The following is a 9,084-nucleotide window of genomic DNA, read 5'->3' on the forward strand; positions in this document are numbered from 1 at the left end:
TTGCTCCAGCATGAAAGTCTGAAAAGCTGAAAAATCAAAGGAACCAGGTCCCTCAGATGGGCCACCCTCATCATCAGAAAAATGGCTTTGGGAACACCGCTGCTGTCTCTTCTCCCAGGTGCGGATAGAAGTATCATTAATGGTCCCCTCAATATCTTCATCAAAGGGTCCAGTAATGGGTACTCCATGGGCCTTAAGCAAGGCCATGATAAGTCCGGGATAGAATAGTGCAACCTTCTTAGCACCAGTGGCAACCTTTAACGCCACAGCCTTCAGCTCATTGGCTATTATGCGAGCAATATCAACCTTGACTTTCTTCATAATACACCAGATGAGTGGTAGGACAGCTTTTGGGGCATCGGATGTATGGGCTCGGGGTAAAGCATTGTGGACAAGAAATTGGAACACTAAGCAGGCCTTAGCATTCATCTCTTTTGTGAGAGCATGCCTGATCTCTCCCCTATCATTTTTCACAAAGTACCTTCCCTTGTTCATGATATCCCGCTCAATTTGCTCATAGGTCCAATTTCCTTGAGCATTTCTCTTAGCATAAGTACACAAAGGAGGGTTAGTTGGATCTTCTGAAGGTGGATGGACAAAGGGATTGTCTAAGAATTCATTGATTGAATCCCTATCAAAAGGGATTTGCTTCCCTCTCACATATGAAGTCCAAGAAAAGGCATCAGCCAGGGTAGTGGGTGAGGCATCAGGTGTAGCATTGCAATAGAACTCCTTTACTAAATCAGTGTTAATCTCAGTTGTAGGGTAAAGGAGTTTATGCCACTTACGATCGGTGAAAATGTAGAGGAGGTCACAATGTTCACCATCGGGGTGAATGTCAAAAGTTTTCTCGTGCCAGGTTTTGTATTGAGCCATTTTCTTAAACCTGGCAGAGTGGACAGGGGTGGGGAAACGGTTTGGGGCTACAGGTGTGGCTGAGGTCGAGGCACCTTTGCCTCTAGGACGTTTGGTCCCGGTAATTTTCTCAACATTTTTAGGTGCCATCTGCAACAAAACCAGGAAAAACCAACATATTGCATAGAAAATATTAGCACAAACTAGAATTGGTCATTTAAAAACATCAAAAATTTTGAAAATCTGGGCAAGTATGAAGAACTACGCTATTAGCGCCTGTCACGCTAATAGCGAAATTTTCTGGAAAAATTTCGCTATTAGCGTAGATTTCGCTATTAGCGTATTTCTTCGCACCTGCAATTTTCAAATTTTCAAAATTTTTGTTCCTGCAATTTCTCAGCACAAACCAGCAATTTTCAGCCCTAGGGTTCATCCTATGTCTCTACAACACACTAGAATCTTGAAAAGGAATCAAAATCACAACAATTGCTTTCAAATCATTCAAACCCCTGTTTTATTGAAAAATTTACAAATGGGTCATAGATCCAAAGCAGAATGTTTGTTGCATGTGGGTTATGATTCTTGTTCCTTTTCAAATTATAATCAAGGAAGAACCATCTCTACTCACAAATCAAAACTCTAACCCTAACCTAACCATTTAATCATGTCAAAATATGGATTTTTCTCAAATTTAAAACAAGGAAAGGATGAGAAGATCAAACCTGTTAATGCAGAAATAAGCAACACAAATGCAAGATGGGATGATGCAAAATGAATGCTTGACTTGAATTGACCCAAAATGGAATGGGTTTGATTTCTAGGGTTAGTGAGTGGGAGAGAAGTTTTTGTGTGTGGTTATGAGAAAATGAAGGAATGAAACCGTAAAAAGGGAGAAATGAGGAGTTGTGGGAAGTTAAGGGGAGTTAATCCCCTGGGCCCACCAAAAAATTTTCTCCTACGCCAAACCTACGCTATTAGCGTAGCTTTCTGTAGCTCCCACACTAATAGCGAAATTTACGCTATTAGCGTGATGCTTCAGGATCAGTTTTTTCTTTGTTATTTCAATTCAGCTTTCAAAGCTATTGTACTACTACTATATGCAAAAACATAAAAAAAAAATACTTACAAAACTGGGTGTGCCTCCCAGCAAGAGATTGTTTTACGTCCTGAGCTTGACGCATTTTGAAGAAATCATGGCTCGATTAGTGAAATCGTCGTCAAACACCGATCAATTTCACTGCCGAAGTAGGGCTTAAGTCTCTGCCCATTCACAGTCCAGTTGGCTTTTGTGACTGGATCCTCAAGTTCAACAGCTCCATATGGTTTGACCTCTTTAACCATGAAAGGTCCGGACCACTTAGACTTCAATTTGCCCGGAAACAGTCTTAGTCTTGAATTGAAAAGTAACACCATTTTCCCCGGCATGAATTGTCTCAGAATGATCTTCTTGTCATGATACTTCTTGGTCCTTTTGATGAGTCATAGATAGTATTATTTATTGCCTTATTTAGTTTAGTTTTATTTTAGATTTGATTTAGTTTTATTGCATTTTATTTTATATTAGAATATTTTACTTCAAATTATGTTTTATTTTATTTTAGGAATAAATATATGGTGGAAGGTGTCTTGGAGCAAAAGAAAGAGGACTGGAGCAAATACAGCGCAAGAATACGAAGATACGGGACAAAAATATGTTCCCACCAAGTCAGAAGCTTGGCACGGCCAGTGCCAACATGTGGCACGGCCGTGCCACCTCCCAGAGCCTCTTTTGCTGCTTTTTCTTCAAGGCCAAGTTACCCTGTTGCAGCTTTACTGTTTTACCCTTTTAGTTGCTTAGTTTCTAAGTCGATTGTAAAGCTATAAATAGAGTAGCTCTCCACCATAAACAATCATCCTTTACTTTGTTTATTTCAAGTATTATTTTAATAAAAGTCTTTTATTTCTCTTTTACTTTCTTCGCAATTTATTTTACCGTACTTCTCTCTTCTTCCTCCATGTCTACGATGAACATGAGTGAGTAGACTTCTTAGTCTTAGGATTATTGGGGAGTCTAATGACTCAATCCTAAACAAAACATGTCTAAACCCTAATTTCCATGTAACCCTAATTTCTAATCTAGATTCACCGTCTTAACGTGGATTAACAATTATCAAACTGTGGAAGCGAAAGCGGAGGGTTTGATAATCGTTAATCCATCATCCCAAACATCAATTCATAAAGCGAGAGCGGAGCTTTGATGTTGGAACAAGTGAATCTAGACAATAGTTGCAAAACAGTGAAATAGTCTTTGCAACTATTGAGACAAAGAGTAGTTTCAATCCTCTATGCATCTTCTAGTAATCATGTCAGTGAAATAGGCTTGGTTGCTAGAAGTAAACTCTCACCGGACTTTCATCGGAAAGGTGAGGGGCTAAGGGAAACCGGTCTTTAGAAATTAGTGTGTAAATCATGAAATTAGATGTTTAGGTTTTGTCTAGTGAAGGATTAGTTATTAAGATGAACCAATGATCCTAAGGCCCTTTTATTATTATTGTTTTTACCTTCAGCAATCAAACTCTTTCTAATCAACTTTCTCTCCTCTAATCATTCATTAAAAGTTAATTGAATTGACCAACTCCCTAGCGGAAAGATACTCTACTTACTACTATTACTTCGATAGGCCGTGCGCTTGCGGTTTGGCTCTATCAAGTTTTTGGCGCCGTTGCCGGGGAGTTAACTAATTTGATTAGCTTTTTCTTAGTGATTAGAATTCTCTCTTCTTCTTTCTCTTTTTCTTTTTATTTTTAATTTTTTTTTATTTTTCTGTTATCGTTAACTTCTTGGGTTCTCAACCTTGTATGCGAAGAACTAGAAATCAAGCGGTATTCATACCCGAGATCGAAAGGTTCTTACATAGAAGGAGGAGAGCAGCACAAAATAACACCGCCATGGCCAATCGCACTCTCAAAGAGTATGCAACGCCGTCTACGGCTGAGCCACAAGCTGTTATTGTGTACCCAACGGTTGAGGATGACAACTTTGAAATCAAGCCTGCCCTACTTAACTTGGTGCAGCAAAACCAATTCTCGGGATCCCCCACAGAGGATCCCAATCTTCACATCTCTGTTTTCCTACGAATTAGTGGAACCATGAAGGAGAACCAAGAAGCCGTAAGACTTCATCTCTTTCCCTTTTCCTTAAGGGATAGAGCTAGCGCTTGGTTCCATTCCCTCGAAGTCGGTTCCATTACTTCATGGGATCAGATGAGGCAAGCATTCCTTGCCCGTTTCTTTCCACCATCTAAAACCGCCAAACTTAGAGACCAAATCACACGGTTCAATCAAAAAGATGGGGAATCTCTCTATGAGGCGTGGGAGCGTTTCAAAGAAATGCTAAGACTTTGTCCCCACCATGGCCTAGAGAAGTGGCTTATAGTCCACACTTTTTATAATGGCTTGTCTTATACCACTAAGATGTCTGTTGATGCAGCTGCAGGTGGAGCACTTATGAACAAGAATTACACGGAGGCGTATGCCTTGATTGAAGACATGGCTCAGAATCATTACAAATGGACCGACGAGAGAGCCATCTCTAGTTCTTCACCCTCCAAAAAGGAGGCAGGTATACACGAAGTCTCTAACTATGATCACCTTGCTTCTAAAATTGATACACTAACTGAAAAACTTGAAAAATTCAATGTTAGTGCTATCAATTCTGCATCTACTCCTTCTTGTGAAATATGTGGTATAGCTGGTCATGCTGGTGTTGATTGCCAACTAGGTAGTGCTATTAATGGTGTTGAGCAAATGAATTATGCTCAATACAACCAAGGGATGCGACAAAATCAAAATTTTTATAAAAATCAAAATCCCTATGGACAACAAGTAGCACCACCCGGTTATGCAAACAACCAAAGATTCACTCAAAAATCCAATTTGGAAATTTTGTTGGAAAATTCTATTGCCAACCAAAACAAACAACTTCAAGAACTTAAAAACCAAACTGGATTTCTGAATGATTCTCTTTCCAAGCTCAATACCAAGGTTGATTCTATTGCTACTCACTCTAAAATGCTTGAAACTCAAATCGCTCAAATAGCCCAACAAGTGGCTACATCTTCCCAAACACCGGGAGTCTTTCCTGGTCAAACCGAAGCCAACCCCAAAGCCCAAGTTAATGTCATATCTTTTAGGGGTAGTAAGTTAGGCGAAACTTTTGCTAAGGTTAAAAACATTGGGAAAGAAAATGTCAAGCCCTTAGGTGATAAAGTTGTGATAGAAGAAGCTAAATCACTTGGAGAAAACAAAACTCCATCCCCCTTAAATCCCGAAAAGCTTAAATTAGAGGGTAAATTTGAAAAATTTGTTAACATACTTAAGAAGATTTGCATTAAACTTCCCTTTGCTGAAGCTTTGTCTAGGATGCCTCTTTATGCCAAGTTTTTAAAGGAAATTTTTTCAAAGAAAAGGGCTATAGAGCATAATGAGACAATAGCCTTGGCTAAGGAAACTAGTGCAATCATCCAAGAAGCAATCCCTAAGCTTAGAGATCCAGGTAGCTTTGCCATACCATGTGAAATTGGGAATGAAACCATAAACAAAGCCTTATGTGACTTAGGAGCTAGTGTTAGTTTGCTGCCTTTGTCTCTTCTTAAAAGGATAGGGATAGGAGAATTGAAACCTACCGAAATGGAACTAAAGATAGCTGATCGTTCTTCCATGAAACTTGTAGGATTTGTCGAGGACATACCCGTTAAGATAGAAGGGATATACATCCCCACTGATTTTGTAGTCGTTGACATTGAAGAGGACGACGACGTCCCTATAATCCTAGGTAGACCTTTCCTCGCAACTGCGGGAGCTCTCATTGATGTGAAACTTGGTAGGATAGTCTTTCAAGTGAGTGATAAAATGGTAGGATACGAGTTGGAAAATGTTATGAAGGGTCCCGCTCTTTACTCTTGTTGCATGCTTAACGATCATGTTGTGAAAGAACGTTTTATAGCGTCATCTACACAATATGATATCTTTGATCCATTCTAAGGACTCTTACTAACCGTCAAGCTAATGACATTAAAAGAGCGCTTCGTGGGAGGCAACCCACGCATTTAATTGCTTTTGTTTTGTTTTTCTTTGTTTTAAGTTGTTTTGTAGGTAATTGTCCAAGTTTGATTCGAAGAAAACCAAAAAAAATTGAAAAATTCTGAAGCCCCCAGGACCAGAAAGGTGGCACGGCCCGTGCTAGGTATGGCACGGCCGTGCCAAGTTTTTAACAAAAAATGGCCATTCAAAGTCAGAATGATGGCACGGCCCGTGCCAATAGGTGGCACGGCCGTGCCCGACCTCTACACCCTATATCACAAATTTTTTCTCTTCTTCTCCCTCATTCTCAAACCACAAACCTCTCTCTACCTTCAAACTTCTCTCTAAACCTCCATAACCTTCAAACCTTAAAACCACCATATCTCCCTCAATTCTTAACCAAATCACTCCATTCTTTCACCAATCAACCACAAACTTCACCCAAAACAAAAACCACCAATCAAAAACATCTTTCATCCATCCAAACCCACAATTCACCAAAACCCTAATCCTTCAAAACCTAACCCAAACACCACAAAACCTTAACCAATCTCCATATCCAAACCAACAAAACTTCCTTAAACATCAACCCCAACCCTAAACCAATCCTTTCCACCAAAAATTTTCCCAAACCCTAAACCTTCAAAACAAATCCTACAAAAGGTCAATGGCTTCAAGAAGAAGTGGTAAAGAACCAGCAAGCTCTCAAGGAGGACCTCCCCCAAAGAAGCAAGCCCAAGTGAAGAATCATGGGATCCAGTTCAAAAACAACAAGCAAAGGGACAGGTATAAAAATCTTATCTCTAAACATCTGCACCCTTCTCGTTATCCTGATTCCCATACTTTAGATATGCTAGAGCTGCTTGATGATGTTTCTAGGTTGATAGGAAAGTTAGGTTGGACTGAATTGCTGAAACCTATGAGGGGTTATGAAAATTTCACGTATGAATTCTTGAGCTCAATAGATTTTACTAAAGATAAGATGAATTTTGATAACCCTAACCATAGAGTTGTTTTCCGGTTAATGAATATTGATTATGACATGTCCCTTCAGCACTTTTGTGATGCCTTAGGCTTTGCAAATGAGGGATATATTCATGATCATTGGGATCCCAGCCTTAAACCGGATAACTATGACCCAGCTGCCTTTTGGAAACAAATCACCGGTCTTAACAAATACGTCCCTAGGGCGAACAAAGCTAGCAATATTCACAACCCTGTACTTAGGTACCTTCAGAGGGTAATGGCTTGCACTATTTGGGGTAGAACTGAGCTAGGAAACACTAGAACCGATGAATTGTTCATGCTTTGGGCAATGCTCCACAACCACCCCGTCAATACCTGTTTTTATTTGATTGATCACCTAGACTTTGTCGGTACTAGACCGGCCGGTAGAGGAGACATAGTGGTGGGTGGCATCATTACATATATAGCTAGGTGTTTTGGAGTGGGTGAAGATGAGGGGATCAAACCAATTGAGGGAAATAATAAGCTTAACATAGAAACCCTTATTGCTATGAATTTCATCAAACATCGTCCACCCCTCCATTACCAACTTAAGCTAAATGTGCCAATCATGTTTTTATTGCCTAACCCATCTCGGACTACCACCGAGGTGGAAGAAAATTGGTTGTATGATAATGATGTGCAGGTTCTTGGTGATGATGAGGGAGAAGGTGCCAACTTGCACCACGATGAAGGAGAAGGTGCTAACTTGCACCATGAAGAGGGGCACCATGGCCATGAAACCGGTGAGCTTCATGAAAATCAACAATGGACATGGATTCACAATGAAATCGAGAGGATGAGCACCGAGCAACAAAGGCAAGGTGTTGAGATCTCCGGCCTTCGCAATGAAGTTCAAAGGGGCAACCGTGTCAATGATGAAAATAATGAGATGCTCCGTCGGATGATGCAACACCTCCAACTTCAAGGTCCTCCTTACGGACCTCAATAAACAAATGTGAGCTTTCCTCTTCCTCTCTTCCCTTCTTCTTCTCCCTATCTCTCTCTCATTCTTCTACTCATCTCCTTCTTTCATCTTCTTCTACTTCTTCTTACTTCTTCTCCTTCTTTTATTTTCTTTTTCTTTTGAATCATTGAGGACAATGCTTCCCCTAAGTGTGGGGGGGGGCCTAATAAAGTGTCTAGAGTCGTAGTGTTCCCAAACTCCCTTGAACTTTATTCTTTTGTTTTGTTTTTATAGCAAGAGGCATAACTAAGTAGCTTGTTTTTAATGTAAATATGGCATGAAAATTTTTGTTTTGTCTCTTACTTAGGTTGCTTCTTGTACACGAAAATAGTTTCTTGTGTTTCTTATGTTCTTGCTATACCCATATCATGTTTTATTGTGAAAATTCTCCATGAGAAAAGCACCCGGTTGCAATCCTTGAGTAAATGTATGAATAGGTATTTTAAGGAACACGTTCTATCTTTAGTGTTAACTTAGACCCTTTAAAGTCTTAAGAGTAAAAGTAGTATAAGTTTGTGTGGGAAAATTAATCAAATTGTTCTTAATTGTTATATTCTTATTAATTTGTTAATGTTAAATGGGGCGGGAGAATGGCACCAACATGTGGGGGAAAGGACAATCCCTAACTTCCTAATTGTGGTGGTGACTCCTTAATTTGAACCTAAAGTGAAACAAATTCATCAATGCTAGGGGGAAAGGACAATTACATCCAAAAAGACTTCCTACGCGGAGATGAAACAAACAATAATTTTGCAGCACTACTTAGGGTGATTTTGAATCTAGGGGGAAAGGACAATTACATCCGAGAAGACTCCCTACGAGGATAGATAGCCCCTAAGCATCTGCAGCCCCTTGTGCTTAATTGTTATATCTAATTTAATGTTTAACTCAAATTCCCATCACTCTTATATGAAATGAAGAAAGGACTTTTCTCGGTTACTTTAGCACTAAGGATAGAACCTATTCCTCATAATATCTGTCTTATACAGGAGCAAGAAAAGGGTTGGACTACACACACACACTCACTTGAGACTTGATGTTGGGTAGAATAGGTTCATGAGAAGTCTTTGAAATTGTAATTAGTGTACTTGAGGCAAGGCCTTTCTCTAGAGACTTATGTTCTTAATATTGCCATAAATCAATCTTTGTTGCTGCTATGTTTGCTGCCTTTTGCTTGAGGACAAGCAAAGATTCAAG

General features: G+C 39.7%; 1 non-coding gene across 1 annotated transcript; it reads right to left on the reverse strand.

The window, feature by feature from the left end:
• Nucleotides 1-4,145: 4,145 nt before the first annotated feature.
• Nucleotides 4,146-4,252, reverse strand: LOC146914954 (small nucleolar RNA R71). Its single transcript, XR_015017015.1, has one exon. It is a non-coding gene; the product is annotated as a small nucleolar RNA R71 (small nucleolar RNA).
• Nucleotides 4,253-9,084: the final 4,832 nt, after the last annotated feature.

This window comes from Medicago sativa, chromosome 6 (assembly GCF_051527215.1).
Source record: "Medicago sativa cultivar Bolivia chromosome 6, Bolivia_mono, whole genome shotgun sequence".
In the NCBI taxonomy this organism is placed as follows: domain Eukaryota; kingdom Viridiplantae; phylum Streptophyta; class Magnoliopsida; order Fabales; family Fabaceae; genus Medicago; species Medicago sativa.